We start from the raw sequence: 18,119 nt of genomic DNA, 5'->3' as shown, positions 1-18,119 counted from the left end.
CTGAGCAGATGAGATGGGGGGTTTTCGCTGCTCATGGACTCCGTGGGCCACCCTCACCTCCTTCTCGCCAAGGGCCTTGGGGTGGCTGGCTCAGTCAGGAAGCAGAAGCCAGGAGGAACTACCGACTCTCTGGACAAATGTCTCCAACAGAAACGTGTGCCCTTATGGAGGCAGTTGGCTCTCGTGGTTTACAAGCTCTGAATCGCTAATCTGCCAGCACAGTAATGACTGGTCTGCATCCTAAAGTCAATCCTCGTATGTGATGTTGTGGCTATTCACAAACACGCACACAGCACTGAGTGTCTCTGGACACACATCTTTCCTAGCTAAGCTCTCATACTGTAAGCAAGAACCCTTTCCAGGGTCTGTGTAGGGCCATATTTCTCACAGTTTGAGACATTGTGTTGGTGGGTTTGCTGTTTAAAATGGTCCTCAGGGGCCAGCATTGTGGCACAGCAGGTGGGTAAAACCACCTCCTATAATGGCACCAGCTCCAGTCTCGGCTGGTCCATTTCTGGTCCAACTCCTTCTCATGGTCTAGAGGAAGCAGCAGCAGACAGCCTAAGAGCCCGTGCACTCCCATGGCTGACCCACGTGAAGCTCCTGCCTTCTGGTTTCAGGCTGGCCCAGCACTGGCCTGTGAGGCCACTTGGGGCTTAAATCAGCAGACGAGGACCTCCTTGTGCCTCACTGTCTCTCTGTAACCCTGAAGTTCCAAACACATAAATCAATCTTCAAATATAAAAGCAGGCCCCCAGAGGGTGGGCTTGGCCTAGCAGGTAAGGTGCCCACAGCCCACCTTGGAGTGCTTCGGGCTCCACTCCTGATCCAAGCTTTCTGCTTATGCATTCCTTGGCAGGAAACAGTGCTCACTCTCTGCCCCCTGTGTGGAAAACCTGGGTTTAATTCCCACTTGTTGGCTCTGATAAAGGCTGTTGTTGGCATCTGAGCAGTGAGCCAGTGGGTAGGAGAATCCACTCTCTACCAAAATCAAATACAATGGGGAAATAAGAAACTGCAATCACCTTCAGGTGTCGTCCACTGTGAGCAGTGCCAGAAGCAGTGACACACCTTACAGAGAAGTCATGCATGATTCTTCCATGAGCTTCAGCATGACCCTGGCCAGGAGTCCAGTGCCAGTGAATCGTCATCATGGATTGAATACATTTTCTCCAAACAAAAATAAATTAAAACAAAATTATGTATTGATCTGTTGATGAAAACCTTATGATCCAAGGCTCCCAGGGACCGAGCCTCGAAACTGCCATGGAAGCAGAGGCTCAGCCTCAAGGTGACCTCACCAAGACACGGGCCAGGAATGATGAGAACAGACTCACATTCCACTGAGGACACCAACCGCCTGCGACTGCAGGGCACAAACAATGTGGCTGGAACAGATAAGGAGCTGATTCAAAACTTAAATTCTAATCAAAATTAAATTTAAATAAATTTCAATTAATAAAGTGCAATTCCACAATTTCAGTCTTGTTTCCGTTAACACGCTGTTAACAACACTGAGACATGTGTCAAGCACAGAGTAGAAACATCAGAGTACAGCTGCAACAGACTAAGACGACTTCGACGCCACTGGGCAGTACAATTCCACAGGATTATTACCATGCATGCTACCTGTCATTGACTGTTGCTGTGTGGTGTCTACTATATGACTAACCACTTGGGACTAGTGACATTTTATTGGTTCCAAATGGGTGGAACATGGATGACTAACTTGGCCTCACAAAAGACTTTAGTCAGGAATCTAGGCGTGGCAGACTGGGTCCTCTCTTCTAGCCTCATGCCATCGCCCGGGCATCAGCCAGAGCTATGGTCTCAGGACTCGGCTGGACAGGGTCCACGTGCCAGCTCCTGTGGATACTGGAAACGTTCAGTTCCTTTCAGATAAAGGTGTCAGGTTCTCATGTTCTCCCAGTGGCCAGCTGCAGACTGCGTCCCCACAGGTTCCATGCCAGGGGGCCTCTCGGGGTGGCCATTTATTGGATCACAACCAGGAGGGACACTGCATGTGATGGCACCAGTGACATCACCCTGCATCACCCTTGTTGCATTCTGTGTCTAACCAAACCTCAGCCCAGCCCAGCCTCGAGGGGAAGAAGCAAACAACAGTAGGTGGGGACACAGGACAACCTCATGGTCTTTCCTTTAAAGAGCCAGTCTTTCTACATCCCCACACTGCTATTTCTGGATATACAATGTGTATTTCATAGGATTAACATAAGAACTAAATGACCTAAATCAGGGATAAAATGGCAATGCCTGGCTTGTAATAGGATATGAATCATGGCTCTGCAACTGCTACTGCTATTTGGAACACTGAGGACCTTGACTCCAGCCTAGTGGCTGCCAGTGGACCACTGCACGCCTGCCTGCAGCCTGGGAGCTGCAGGCTCACCTTTCTGCTGAGACACCTGAGACCCTGGCAGCCTCACACTGCTCTGCTCCCACGGTTTGGGCTCTCAGCTTTCTGGGCGAATCCTCAGGGATTCAGGGTTCCCAGTCAATACGGCAGACACCACACCACAGTGTGTTTCCACCCTGTTGCTTTGCAGGAAATAGGGTTTCCAGGTCATTCCAAACTTGATACTTTGATCCAACTCTCTCCCTCCCTCTTTGTTCCTTCCTATGACTTGTGTAATGAGGTACAATTCATAAGCCAGAAAACACACCTAATTTGGGCGTGCAATTCAACCATTTTTGTTGTGCTCATGCAATCGTGCAGCTGCAGCCACTCCCTGATTCCAGAAGCTTTTCACTTGCCTCCGAAGCAATTCCCACACCAATAGCAATCCCTCCCCACTGCCGCTCTCCTCAGCCCTCAGAAAATGACAAATCCTGGACACTTTCTATAAATGGGATTACACAATATGATGGTTCCAGTATTTGACCTATTACATTTAAACTAATGTTTCCAGGTTCAGCCAGGTTGTATCGGTTTCAGAAGAATGTCAACACATTTTATGATTCAAATGTCTCACTCTATGAATAAAGCACATTTCGTGGAGCCATTCTCCAGTTGACAAGTGTTTGAGTTGTTCTCTGTCTCTCTGCACTATTATAAATAAAGCTGCTAGGAACATCTGTGTGCAATGTCTTTGGGTGAACCTTGCTTTTCGGCTCCCTGGAGTACAGATCCAGGAGAAACTGGATTTTACGACAGCTCTAACTTGTGCAGAATTGCCACTGTTCTCCAAATGATTACCCTTGCACAGTCCCACCTGCAACGCACAGCAGCTCTGACTTCTGCGTGGCCTTGCCAACTCTTATCGTCCAACCTTTGGTCTTTTTTTTTAGTACATATGGCCATTCTAGAAGGCTGAAAAGGCAAGTCATTCTAGCTTTTATGTGTTTCCCCCAATGAACTCATGAGGAATCTTTTCATGGACTTATTGGAGAATGTATTATTTGGAGGAATGTCTGTCCAAGTCCTTTGCTCATTTATAAATTGGGATATTAAGTTTTCCAATTTATTGGACTAAAAGAATGCCTAGTACTTTCTTGAGATTAGCCCCTCCTTGGATTACTCATAATGCTATTCTCCCATTCTGTGTGTTCGGTTTTGATTTCACAGTGTCAGTTGAAAGCTTCCAATTTTGACTAAGCACAATTGAACTTTTTTTCTTTTTCTTAATACTTTTGATGCATACACAAAAAACTATTCTGTAATCCAACCTTGTGCTGTTTTAAGTAAAGATTTTATTATAATAGGTGCATCATTTTAGCTCTTATATGTAGGTCTTAGGTTTGTGCTACCTCTGTTATTGTGTGGTTATCTAGTGATCTCATTTTCTCAAAAGACTATCCTTTTCCCTATTAAATTATCTTTCTTACAGAAATCAGCTGACTTTTCACTAGTTCTTTCCTATACAAGAGGATCTTCAAATTTTTCATAGAAAATATCCATTATGTGAAAAAAACTTTTCAGAATATTTCCATGAAAATAAACTCCCATCAACTTGTTATAACATGCCTGCACAGGACTTAGAAAGAGTAAGAAGGACAGGACATTGGTTTGAAAAGAGCTTTTCATCAGAACAAGAAGAAATCTGATCCCAGCGAGTCAAGAACAAGCACCAACTCCACAGCGGGGCATCCATGATGTCACTGTCCCAAAGAAATCATCAGTTTACAGAGAATAATTCATTCCAAGAAAGAATGAGATGATGAAGACGAGAGCTGCAGGCCCAACCACTTTCATCTGGGAAGAAAAACAACAATCCAGCTGTGCAGAGGACAATCCCAGCAGGGGACGAGCACAGTCCAACCCACACACAGCTCAAGGAGTCTGGCTAAAACCACTCCAACTGGGAAGCTGAAGCGAATCAATTGTTGTTCTCCATGGGTCCCGAGGCATTCCTGGGAAGGAGTGCACCAGGAGGTGACACACAGCTTTACCAGTGCAATTCCAAAGGCCAAGCAAAGCTTAGCAAGAGGAAGCAAAGTCAACTGGCCAACAGCGAAAGTCAGGGAATCCCACCTGCTTCTCGACAGAGGGTCTTGAGAAGGGCTGCCAAGAACCACGAGAGCTTCGCCAGGGGCTGCTTCACCACTCCAGAGAAGCACCTGTTCACGCTGCACACAAGACACGCACGACCTGGCAAGAGCTTCCAGGTGAAAGCAGAGGTCCCACCTGGGAGTTCTCGTCTGGCTCCTTCTCACTTCTTCTAGCCTCCTAATCTTAACAATTGCGAAATTGTACCCATTTTTCTTCAGGTAATAATGGGCTTGGAAACAAACCACCTGCATTAATATGTTCAGTCCTCAGGGCCCATAGTTCTTTAGGCTTGGACTTGATTGGTACTGACAATAAAGGGCCCCTTGAACTTGACGGAAATTACATTGAGAAAAAAAGTTTGCATTTTTACTACCCTTTTTTCCATTTATCCTGCAGACATTTTGATGGCCCCTAACATGCTTTACAACATTTTTATTCTTCTGCTCCTATACAATTGTCTTTTGTTATTAAATCGCTCTTTTATACCACGTGGTACTAATTCCTGCTGCCTCCCCGGTATGCGTTAGCAGGAGGCTGGGTCAGAAGCAGAGAAGGAATTCAAGCACCGGTTCTGTGCTTTGGAACGTGGGCATCCCAAGTGCTAATTTAACCTGCGTTACCCACACCCTCCCTAGAAAGATAGTTTAAAATCCCATTCAGCTGCCTTAAAGCTCTTCTGAATACACAAGCAGAAATACCTCTTTGTTTTCTTCTACAAAGAAACATTAGAAGTTTCAGATGCAGAGACTTGGAGGCAATGGAATCTAGCTGTAATTTAATAATAATACTTAATTGCATTTATTTTTTCTAGTTGTATTTCATTTATAAAAATGTGTACTGCTTTTCCACATGATAATATAAAATTCCCTTTGTAGAAACATATTTATAAGAAGAAATTAATTGAAGCATGTACAGAGACCCTCTTTAATTTAATGCAAATTACAAGCCTCAAGCTGTAGCACAAGGAAGGACATGGAGTAACAGGACAGAGTCGCTTCACACTTTCTCCTGACTTTCCGGAATCAGCAAAAGGGCAGCAGGGGAGGCGCGAAGCAGAGGTGCAGGTGCTTCCTCTGCACGCACTGCATCACAGTCACCTTCCCCAGGGTCAGGGGCACCCGTGCTGCGTGGTGCTGTGGGGAGTCCTCACGTGTGTGCTTTGTTCTGTTAGCTGGGGAACCTGCACCGGCTCCTACAGAGCGTCCCGAGCATTTACCACGAGACTGTAATGGGGCGTAGTTCCCCATCAAGGAACACTGGTATGTCACTTAGATGCTGCAAAACAGTCATGGCAGAAAACTAGTTGCCGTAGCTCTGAGGCAGCAGACTGAAGGCAGGACAAATGCGGGGAAGGTTTAATAGTACTCGCCCACTGCTACCATTTCTCAAACACCTACCCATTAAACTGGAAGCCACTACTACAGAAGAGCTGGTGAGCCAAGGATCTGTCACTAGAGGGCGCCAGGGGAAGCTGTCCTTTCTCAGCAGCTGCCCATCACCTAAACAGATGAAATACTCCAGAGATGAAAGACGCCAGCAAGCCACATGGGGCTTGTTATGAGCAGCTGACCACGACTGTCCACGCGGAAGCAGACCATGACTGTCCCAGAGGAGGCAGCCAGGCCTTGGGCACAGCCTGGGCCTGAGGGAGCTGCCTTCCAGGCTGCCCACAGTGAGAGTGGGGGCCCAGGAGGCTCCCGCTGTTAAGTGTGCAGCTGTCCGTCATGTCTGCCCTCATGCTGCCCCACCCTGGCAAAGCAGTCCCTAACAGCTGACACCCATTGGTCATCCCTCCCCCTCAGTTATCAAGTTATACCCAACGGGATTGGAGACAGCGGTTGGAGCAGACCCAGCGCCTCAACATCTACCAGCTACTGGTCAGCCAGTGTGCCTAGAAGCTGTGAAACACAAGTGCAACTCAGCAAACACACCCAGTCAGCAGGTGCCAGCAGCCCACCTATGACACTGAAGCCAGCATCCCCTCCATCTTAGCCCACGCTGAACTAGACCATGAAAGTGGATGTCACTCACTGAGGACTTCCTGCCATCAACAAACGCCACTTTCCGAGCAGCATGACGGGACCTCCTTGTGTGAAACATGACCAGAACTGGCAAATGACAAAGATGTGGGATTGTCAGCTCTGACTTTCCAACACACTGCAGCACTGCTTTGGCATAACTACGCAACAAGATGCCGTTCTTTCCCAACTAGGGCAAAGTTCACACTCAACTAATAAGCTACAGCCTGTGCAGGGGTGAGGGGCCCGTGCAAAGCGCTCTCGGCAAGGACCAGGCCGGCCTCTCCTCTGCTGGGAGATGCAAGCATTTCCTCTCGGTCTCCTGGAGAGTTGTCCTCTCACCTTCTGCCTACTCCTGTCCAGCTCTCCTCGCTGGCCCCTCCCAGCCCCCACCAGCCAGTGTGGCCCTGTGCCATGCACCCATCCCTCAGTGTCATCTCGCCCCCCTCCGCTTCCTTCCCCCATAATTTTATCTGCCATCAGGAGACACAGGACAGTTGTTTCCAACTGCTTCCTTCTTCCAAGCTTCCCACCCTAGACTTCTGTCTTGTTTCTACCCCAGTAGTCCTACAGTGCTTCCACATGCATGGTGTTCTTTTTCCAAAGCCCGTTTTCCCTTCACTCCTGCTTTCCCTCCACGCACTCCACCTCAGCAACGCCAACTCTGCTTCCCCATCCTTCATTAGCTCCAGGTCAGATTCTCACAAAGCCCGAGCTGCAGATACAGCCATTTCCACCTTAACAGCCACTCACTATGCACTCCAAGCTCGCTCCCTGGAACCCCTGAAAACAAGGAGACTGCTCCCTATATTCAATCCTGCAAGGACCACAAAGCACAGGAACCATGGTGCTCCCTTGTGCCTTCCAGCAACTCACACACCATCATTTTCCAAGCAAATGAATTGGTTTGCTCATATTCTGGCAGCTTCTCGGGTTGTTCTCTCTTCCTAAACTGTCCTGTCTGTCTTCCTCACCTGCTAAGTGATGAAGGTCTCATCATTCAAGATAAGAATCTAAAATCTATTTTCCTAGGACATTTTCCTCCATTCCCTATCACTCAGCAACCGCGCTCTCAGGCTCAGTTCCTGATAGCTCGCTGACCTTCTATCATGGATCACAGTGTATTTAATAGCTAGCACGTCAATATCTTTCACCTCCCTGAAAAACAGCAACTCCATATCTCAGTATTATTGATAGCAACTGTCTGGATATATCAGCAGCTGTGTACATTGTTTCAGATGGATTTGTAGATAAATAAATGCAGCAAAAGTATAAATAAGGTAAATGGCCGTTGGGCCCCCAGGAAGCTGTGCATGTATGAACAGACATCGCTCCTCATCTATAAACACTGCTGTCCACTTGCCCCAGGCCAGGAGTGAGAGTCCCCCAGCGCCACTGCTGCAGGCGTCGGAGGGGAGGGTGCTGGGTGTGAGAACTGCTCGCCACCCGTGCTTGAGAGAGCTGCGCGGTCTCAGGACCCCCTCTTCCTTTACAGAGTCTGTCCTTTGATCACATTTCTGAGGCTTTCACCGTTCAGGTATTAATGTCTGATGCTGCTCGCCCGGGCTGGGTAATGACCACAGCACAGCAATCTCTTTGTTACCTCGTGACACTCCTCAATTACCCAATAGCAAATAGCCACCATCTATTTTGTGGCTGACATTTAAATCTGTATTCTGTGTAATGATTATCATTTATCAACAACCAGCTATTGACTGAGCTTGCACCTGGGGACGCACCCCGACTGAAGGTAAAGTGGATACATCAGGATTCACATGGACCCGGGGCCCAGAAACCCAGTCTCAAGCGGGTGAATGAGGTGGCCAGAAACAAAATGGATAGCATCAATGCAAATTACATTAACTTTTAATGCGCGGAGATTAAAACAGCTCCAGGGACTGGGAGTTCTTGGGGAGGAATTAAAACCCATGCTGATGAAATACCAGAGTAAGACAAGCTCTGCGGAGGCGAGGGGCTGTTTGCTCAGAAATCCACATATCTCGGCACAGCGGCGGAAACACCTATTAAAGGACATAACTCACCATGGTTGTTTGTATCACAGCACTTCCTTCATGAGGGCCAAAGAGAGATGGGATTTGAACCAAAGGAGGAAAAGATGCCTCAGGAAATATCCTAAATAATTAAACTGAGCTTTGAGCCCAGCTCCATGCTACCACAATGCAGTACACACTTGACAAAGCTGGAGGACTAACTGCAGGATTTTCAAAATGGGCCCATCTCTATGTGGGATTGAGATTCTGGGACAGTGTGAGTGTAGACCCCCAGCCTTCTATTCTAAGGAAACAGCACTAAAGCAATGCATCTGACGGTACAAATTTCTGTCACAATAATCAAAAAGTTGAACCCCTAGTTGAATCCACTCAGAATCACTGGGTACATGACTGTCTCTGTGGCCATGTGCTCATCTACGTGGGGGGGACAACAGCAACCTTCCAGGAAACCGTCCATGGAACTGGTTGACATTTGTAGATCCACAGACACATGGCCCACCACTAAGCAAGAGTGTGTTGAAAGGTTACTGCTACTTTCACTCTCCTCATCGCACCACTTCTTTAACAAAGAGTTACTGAATGTTTACAGGAGACTAAATTCCATGTTGGAGATAACGATGATGAGTGGGAGAAAAGCAGGCAAACCAGTTCTAATTCACGGCAGCAAGCAAGCAGGGTTTTCAGTGGGATGGCAATAGCAGAAGTAGACCTGGGGCAGGTAAGGAGGCTAGGGAAGGCATTCCTGAAGGTTCCGCATCAGACCAGAAAATTAAGCAAGAGACATAAAAGTCATGACAGGACCAAGAACAGTCTAGAAAGAGCAATGGAGATGTTTGCAGATCATGCAGTAAGGGCAGGCATGCAACAAACAGCTAAAGTGCTACACGGAATGCTCACGTCGGATACTGGGGTCCTGACCTGTGGCTTTGTTTCTGACTCCAGCTTCCTGCTAACAGGCACCCTGGGAGGCACCATGGCACGGTTCAAACACTTGGGTCCCTGGCAGCCACACAGAGGACCGAGATTGAGGTCCAAGTTTCCGGCTTTGCCCTGACCCAGTCTGAAGTGCAGTGAGCATCTGGGAAGTGAAAAGCTCTTTGTTTTTCTCTCTGTTCTTCAAACAAATGAAATGGACATTTTCACAACAACAAAGTCCTGAGATTGGACCCTTGTGCCATGCGAGCTCCTGAAGGCAGGCCAGTGTGGTTAGCATGTCTGAACTGGAAGATCGCACAGGGACAAGAATGAACAGACTGTGCTCTCTCAGAAACTCCATGCCAGCCCACAGGCTCAGGGCATGCCAGCCCACAGGGCATGCCAGCAGGCCCCAGACACCATCCCACGGCAACACAGCAGGTCCTCAGCGCCAGGTCGTCAGCACACGCTTGCTCTGATTGCAGAGTCATGTTCAGTGCCTGGTTCAAGATGGGCACAGGTAGTTTGGTGGGTGTCCAGAAACAGAGGGAGTTGGCAGATCACCTCTCTCAACCGTCCCTGATGGTTCTAGCACCTGATCCCCTCCACTCTGCCTAGCCCTCTCCCCTCAGTGAGTTGCAGGACCTCCATACCACTAACCTGTTGTGGCCCTTCTTGTGTAATGCCTCCTGCCAATCACCAAGCCCAGGTCCAACCCACACATCAGGTTTCTCTGCAACTGTTCCTGGACTTGCTACAAAGGCAGGAGCGAATCCTTCCTGCAGAGCCCACGCTGCGGCGTTGCCTCTGGCCGCCCCCACAGGGCTCGCAGCGAGGCTTTCAAGCCTCCACCTCAACCTTTCTTCCCATTCCTCCTCTTTGGCCACTGGGGCTGCTCCTAAAATTCCTAGCAGATCCAAGTCAGCAGGCACCACCTCCTTTGTCTCCCAGGATTTCACCTATTCTGCAGGGACAGCACAGGCGATACGCCACAGTCTGATGGACAGGCTCACCTGTCATAATCTCATTTTCACCCAGGAACGCTGAAGGTAGGAGGAGTTCAGCCATTTCTTTTAGGTTACATGGTTACTAAACAAAGCAAGGCTGATACCAGAATCTTCCCATATTCTTGTTTTCATTCACATTATACTGCTCTTTGGTTGTTCATCACAGTGTGTCCTCTGGTGCCATGCTGAGAGCCTTCTTCACCTAGTGCCCCGCCCTACCCTCCTGAGACGCCTGGTTAATACTGTGCTTCAACAACCCCTTTCTGCTTCTGAATGTGGATGCAGACGAAGAGCTAATGAACCGAGCATGTGGGCGGCTGCCAGCACTCCACCATGGTCCACGCTCCCTGTGGCCCCAGAGAGGGCAAACCCTCTCCGCTCACTCTGTCTCCAAATCCCTGCACCTCTTAAAACAGGCTTTCCGTGCATAACTATCCAATTACAGCGTCTGTTTACAGAGAGCCACCGTGTTCCCTTCTCTACAGGATGAGCCCCTGCCTGGTGGCGGGGCAGCCCTGTGTTACTGAGGAGCTCCCGCGGTCAAGGCTTCAAAGGCAGAAGCACAGCTGACAGTGCCAGGGCAGTCCCAGGCCTCCCCGCTGTGCTCTGCAACATCCTAGGTGTCCCCGGGGTGACAATCCTGTGTGTCCCAGAGGAAATGCAGAGGAAATGTCCCAGAGGAGAGCAGAGGGGGCGCCGGGCACCAAGGCGATGGGCAGCACTGCACCTGCGTGTCTGCAATGAACAAACCAAAGGTCCCGCCGCACCCGTCCAGCACAGTGCAGCAAGAGGCTCCTCCTTAGCTGTTTCTTCCCAAAAAATTCAGATTTATTTCATTTTATTGGAAAGGCACAAATACAGAGAGGAGGAGAGACAGAGAGGAAGATCTTCCATCCCATGGTTCACTCCCCAAGCAGGCACACCGGCTTAAGCTGCGCCAATCCAAAACCAAGGGCCAGGAGCCTCTTTCAGGTTTCCCACAGGGACGCAGGGTCCCAAGGCTTTGGGCTGCCCTCAACTGCTTTCCCAGACCACAAGCAAGGAGCTGGATGGGAAGTGGGGCAGCCAGGATTAGAACCAGCACCCCTATGGTATCCCGGTGTATACAAGGTGAGGACTTTAGCTGCCAGGCTACCACGCTGGGCCCCTTAGCCATTTTCTAAGGATCTGCTTTCCAACACTCGATGATGCTCTCGACACCAGTGAGACATAGTTACACGTAGCATGCAAAGCAGAGTACAAGTCCTCCAACCAGACCTAAAAGTGGCCATTCTGAAAGCACTGGGGATCCCTACAGTAAGCTGGTCAGGAGCCCACAAGCCACACACACTCACCCTGTAATCCTGGGCCCTTTGCTTGGCCTCTTTGGGATTTATTCCTCCACCCTTGACCCTAAACCTCACCGATCACTACCTCTAGAGGACCCCTAGATGTCAGGGGTGCTGGGAAACTAGCTAGGAAACCTCAAATCCCAATCTGCTTTCCTTCCTTCCATTCTCTTGCTTGTTTCCAACAATGACTGCACTAAACCAGCAATTGCTGTTGACCACCTGTGCTGTCCAAGCCACAAAGCCGACAGCTGTTTATGGGTACAAAGTGACAGACAAAACACAGTGATGCTTTCCACGGACTTAACACGAGGGCAGGGGGAAGGGTTCATATAGTAAACTTACAACTGTTACATTGGGAAAGAAAAAGCCTTACACCTGCTAACAAGCATATTCAGAGGGATGTAAGTGCCAAGAAAGTTCTCTGAGTTACCAACAAAGCCAAAGTTCTATGTGAGTCCAGAAGGTACCCTGTGGCTTGCTGTGCCCGAGCTTAAATCACAGAGCTACCAAGACTCTTGGTGGGCAACCTCGGAGAGCTGAGCGAGGCCTCGGTTTTGTCTTCAGCAAACTGGGGAGAACAGGATAATACCAGCATGTACGTTTCAGGGTTGCTGTGAGAATTGCATCAAAGTGTGAACAGCGCGGCCAGAGCCTGGCACATCGCAGCGGGGGACAACTGGCACCCATGCTTCTGACGAAGAACAGGGGATCTTCTCTTCACATTACAGGCCTCGTGTGCTCCTTTTGTCCACTCTGAGATAGGACATCAGCTCTGTCTCCACGTTAAATTTCTCCGGGAACTTGCAGAGGCCATCTGGCAGTGGTGGACACTGGCCAGATCATCACTAATTGCCTAAACCCTCGGGCTCTCCTTGGTAATGGACTTGGCGGGTCTAATTAGTACGGACCATGTGACATCTTTGCATGCAAGCCAGCAGCCCCGGGTTCCATCTGAGGTTGGACAGGAGCCTTCAGAGAATCAAATTTCACAAAGAGCTGGCAGAGGTGGGTTCTGCCCACTCCCACGCCCTCCATGTGGGGACTTGCTGTGATTAGAGGAACAGATGGAAAGTGGGGACACTCACTTGAGCTGCTCTTAGCAAGCTCAAAGGATCAGTCTTCAAGCAGCTCCAAGTTCTAGGCTTGGGCTTGGATTTGCAAAATAAGGCAAGGCCTGTAGCCCAGGGCTGGAAGCATTTGCTGCTTCCAGGATTTACCTACCACATAGCTTCCCAGCTGCCACTCTCTGTGTTGCCATACGTGGGCATGGCTAGGCCTCGACGGCCAACTCTAAGATGTGTACTTATCAGCAGGTTCCTGGCATACACTAGGGACATGACATGCCCATGGGCCAAATTAACCAGTGAAGTTCCATGTTGTCCTCTGCCTCCAAAGCTGGCTTCCAGACAGTCCCTCCCTGCACCCACCTCCCCGGCTTGTGCTGACAGCCAGATAAAACTGAAGCCATCCGCTCCCAAGCAATCAAAAAAGGGTGAGGCCGTGCCCCGATCCAGCTTCTGCACATGAGCTGGGGTGCCTGCGGTGGCTGCCCAGCCTAGCATCGGGGAGGAAGGCTGGCATGATCCCAGACTGAGGAGCTCAAGAGTCTACGTGATGGCTCGCTCTAAGCCACATGGGCTCCAGGAAGCGAGTCAGCTCCCACAAGGCTCATCCTGGGAGCAGCACAAAATACTCAGAGGCAGCCTGGAACAATGGTGGGGGCGGTATGAGCAGTCTGAACACGGTGATTTCCAGAATGGCAAAGCCCCGAGGACACCTGATAACAGGTACACAACACCATAAATGTACCAGAACTCAGAGAATGCACCCAAAACCAGGCGAGCGGAGAAAAGGAGTTACTCTGGCCTTTGCTGGGACATTGCTTAACTTTGTGCAGAGGAAGGAGAAACCCCAGGTCAGGCCAGATGTCCTAATGCTCTCCCATCACAGGTGCCAATGACTGAGTGATGCTTAAGCCTCATGTGTTTGGTAGTACAGGAGGTGAAATAGTCGCCAAACAGTAGGAGTTTAACACAGGTGTGTTCTGCATAGTCTCAGCTCCCAGACAGCCAGAAGTCAGAACCCAACAAGCAACGCAGGTGCTGCTTGGAGAAGGAGATTCTTTCTGAATCAACTACCTTGGTCCTACATCAAGCCATGGCTCAAGTTTAGATTTGGACTCAAAATTACAGAGCAAGGAGAACCCAAGTTAGGTGGCTGCTAGAGAAAGCTGCACCCTGAGGGTCTGAAGCCCGAATCTCCCACTCTGTAATCTGTGTGGTCTCGGGTCTCTGGATTGAAACCCTGGGAGTCTCAGTCTTCCCAATTTGATTGATTGGTGTTACACAAGGAAAATGCTCTGAAGCCAGCTTCCTTCCCTGGCCCTGCCTTCTGTTTTAGCCTGGCTACTGCCAACAGGTCCACATGCTCTCAGGCCAGCTTTGCAGAGATGCAACCTGAAGCAGGGACCATGTCCCCCAAGCTTCCTGCTCCCAGAATTTACTGTTACTGTGGATTGGGGCACTGACAGGAAAGAGATTGGAGCTCCCAGGTGCTCATCCTTTCAAGAACAGGATGACTTTCCAGAGTTTTCTCCAGGCTTGGGACGGAACATGCATGCACCGTGGCAAAGGCAGCAGGGTCAGACCATCCAGGACGCCCGTGCTGGGTTATCCTGTCCCTTACAGGTGAGCGACCGACAGCAAAGACAGACAGCTACTGATGACAAATCAGCAGGCATCACTTCAGCCTCGAAGACTAACTTTCCATAAAGGATAAAAATCTAGTTTTGGTTCAACTTACCCATACATTTCAATGCTTCTGGTTTATCAGTGAATCTGGTCTTTGCATTTCCCCTTTTCGTTTGAGGTTTCTTCCTTCTCAGTCTGTCGAGAGGGAAACAGGAACAGGGGGCAGGAAGGGAGAAGGAGAAGAGTCATCTCTGCTGAGTCACCATTCAAAGTCTGCGAGGACCACGGTCAAACCCGGGGAGGTTCCAAGAGTTCAAACATCAGTGGCCAGGGTGTCACACAGCATTTAAGCTCAGCCTTGCCCCCGTGCGAGCTAATACCACATTCCCAAACATATCACTGGATGCAAACGCTTGCCTTGTTTTCTGCTGTCGGTGGGCGGGGAGCGGGCGCGGTGCAAAGAATTAGACACTGGCATAAAGAAATATTTCACACATGTTCACAATTATTTCAGTAGACTGACACCATACGTCAGAATCCTGGAATCCGTGAGAGAAACCACACCTGGGCCCCCAAAAGTGACACAGAAGGATAGAGCAGAAGAGTTCCTGTGTATATGCAAGAATCCCCTCACTTCCTCCACCTCTCCGAGGTTTCCCATCCCTCCTGAGCCTCAATCCCCCGTTTCCATAGATAAGTTCTCAATACAAACAGGCTTCTACATCGGTGAAAGAGGCAGTGCCAACAAGAAAATACCCACAAAGGCCAACACACAGGGTGCCCTACCCAGCATGCAGTAGAAGCGACAGAAAACTCCAATTCAGGCTAGAATTCTGCAAGAAACCATCCTAGTTGAGATGCGTCTCCAGGGGTCGGCACCACAGTACAGTATCGGATGGAGCTGCTGCCTGAGATACCGGTATCCACGTGGGCCCCAGTTTGAATCCCAACTACTCCACTTCTGATCCAGCCCCCCTGCTGGTGTGCTGGGAATGCTCCAAAGGATGGCCCAGCCGTTCGGGCCCCTGTACCTGCTTAGAGACCTGAGGAAGGCTTTTGGCACCCGACTTTGGACAAACCCATTTCTGACAGTTGGGTCTCTCTCTCTCCCTCTGTCTCCTAACCTCTGTGGCTCTGTCTTTCAAATAGATAAATATTTTGGAAAATGATGTGCTTCCAGTGAATTTAGGAGGTGAAGTAGGTTTAAAGTTTGAAAAGCGGAAACTCAAGGAGCAAGGCTTAAGGACCAACACGAAGATGCTGGGAGAGTGGTGTGGGCTCTGGGAGGTGAGGGTCAGACGGCCCCTCCAAGTGCAGCAGGAGTGGGCAGAGGCTGAACCCCAACACTACCAAGAACCCCTAGGAGGCATCCCTCTTGGCACATCTCTGCCTGCATCTCTGCCCCTTGCCTCCGCCAGCTGCAAATGAGCTTTGTTAACTGAATCCAATGAGATGAAACAGTAAGAGGACCTGGTGGCATTCTTGTTCATTCTCCACTTCCCCTTCTCTCTGATGACACTGAACTGCACAGGGGTCAGCCCCAGAAATTTGTCCTTCAGTTTCAGAACCCAATTTCTGAGTGCGATAATTAGGCCATTTAGCCTGTCTACCGACACGGACTGCTTATCAGACCTTCCCTCCCTATACCTTTTGAAAACTCGCGATCTTTTCATATCAAATACTCATTATTACACTTACAGGTTCTAAGCCTAGCGCTAATTGTGTCTCTTGTTACACAGTTGCTGATCACACTGGCTCTGGACTACACCATGTAATTATTTTTATTCAGTAATAGCCAGCCCTTAGAAAGAAACAAAGCCCACCCAGTCACTAGTGAGGCAGGCTTTTGCACAGCCTCACAGGCGCATCATGAGCGGCAGGACAGACTGGCTGCACTGCTGAAACCAGGCATGGACGTACCCTCACTGAAAACAAACTGTAGGTTCTTCAGGGAGTATGATGCCAGGAGCTAGAACAAGGAGGTGCAGCAGCACACAGCTTCTATGCCAACGCTAATGGAAGGGCAGAAGCTAAGTGACAAAGCCCAGGAGAGGCGAGACCCTGGACTTCTTGGGAGTCTTCAACAGTGCTCCAAAGCCTTCGGGTTCCAGCCAGGATTTCCGTACGCCCTGGCAGTAAGTGTTCATTCAAGGTGACACAGCGAGCCACGCACTGGCTCGGGCTCTAGGTAAATGAAGCAGCTGTGTCAGCAGGTGGGTGCCACTTTCTTCGGCACACAAAATCCTCAGAGATGGGGTATGCTGGCGAGAAGGCTGCTGACTGGTGTTAAGGATGCATTTCTGGGAACAGCTGAGGAGCGTAAAGTTGGGCCGCTCCAGCTGGCAGGGACAAAACTCAGAGCAGCAGCTGGTGGTGACATGCCCAAATCATAATGGGGAGACTGCTGAAACTAGCAAGAACAAGCAAGATTCTCTCTCTCTCTCTCTCTCTCTCTCTCTCTCTCTTTCTCTCTCTCTCTCTCTCTCTCTCTCACACACACACACACACACACACACACACACACACACAGCAGTGACATTTGAAATGCCCAGAGAACCACAGGTATTTGAGCCATTAAGATGCCATCATCCCACATGGGACTGCCTGGGTTCCAACTTTGGCCCCAGCTCCTGTTGCCAGTTTCTTGCTAATGCAGGCCAAAGGGGGGGTGCTGGGGAACATTTGTATGAGCCAGATCATGGGGTCCCTGGCTGCACTATGGCAGATCAGCTGCTAGCTTCAGCCCCGACACAGTGCGAGCCTCTGTAGGCGCTTGCATGCTGGCCCAGTGGCTGGGAGCTCTCTGCCTGAGCATGCTGTCACCCTGCCTCTCACATGGGTATGTACACCCACCCACACAAGCATGAGACAAAGTGCTCGGAGTAAGAAAAACAAGAGCCACCAGGAATGTTCTGCCTGAGGGCCACGGGTGAGAACCACACCTCCACACAGGGATTGCATTCTCCATCACTCCAGGGCTCTGTGACATACAGCATGACTGCAGGCAGAGGCCTGGAGAAGTCACACCTCTGCCAGACCCCCAGCAAATCCACGGGCTCTCATGGGATTGCGGGTGAGTGGGTGGGAGTCAGATGCAGCGTGTGTGCCAGCAATATGTGTCTGTGTGTATATCCACACACAATGGTACTGCATACAGTTCATGGAATATGAAATTAAATATGCTTATCTCCCTATAATTTTTGTAGCAATATATAGCTTTTTGATAATGCAAAATTTCCATAACTTTCTGGAGAACAAAAAAACTCTAGCATACCTAGGTTTAAAATTTTTGCGAATTGGGTTGAAATGAATTGAAATCAAGTCTTTTTTAAAAAAAGCATTAAAAAACAAGAAGTAACAAAAGGAGGAGGAGGTTGGGTCGGGGGCATGGGTGGGGAGCAGTGGGGAGTGAGAAGTGTCACAATGTTCCTAAACCTATAATGGAGAATAAGTGAAACCAGTGCATGTCCTATAAATAAAATAATTTAAAACATAAAAAGGGCACTAAAATAAATTTATCTTTCAGGTACAGTTGACATAGTTTTCTTTGAAATATATATGAACATATATATACAGAATACATACAGATAAAAGGAAGAAGGAAGCAGCATGTATAGACTCACACACACACGTATG

This window comes from Ochotona princeps, chromosome 21, assembly GCF_030435755.1.
Source record: "Ochotona princeps isolate mOchPri1 chromosome 21, mOchPri1.hap1, whole genome shotgun sequence".
Taxonomy (NCBI): domain Eukaryota; kingdom Metazoa; phylum Chordata; class Mammalia; order Lagomorpha; family Ochotonidae; genus Ochotona; species Ochotona princeps.
The sequence above is the reverse complement of the archived record's forward strand: the minus strand, read 5'-3'. Positions refer to the sequence as shown.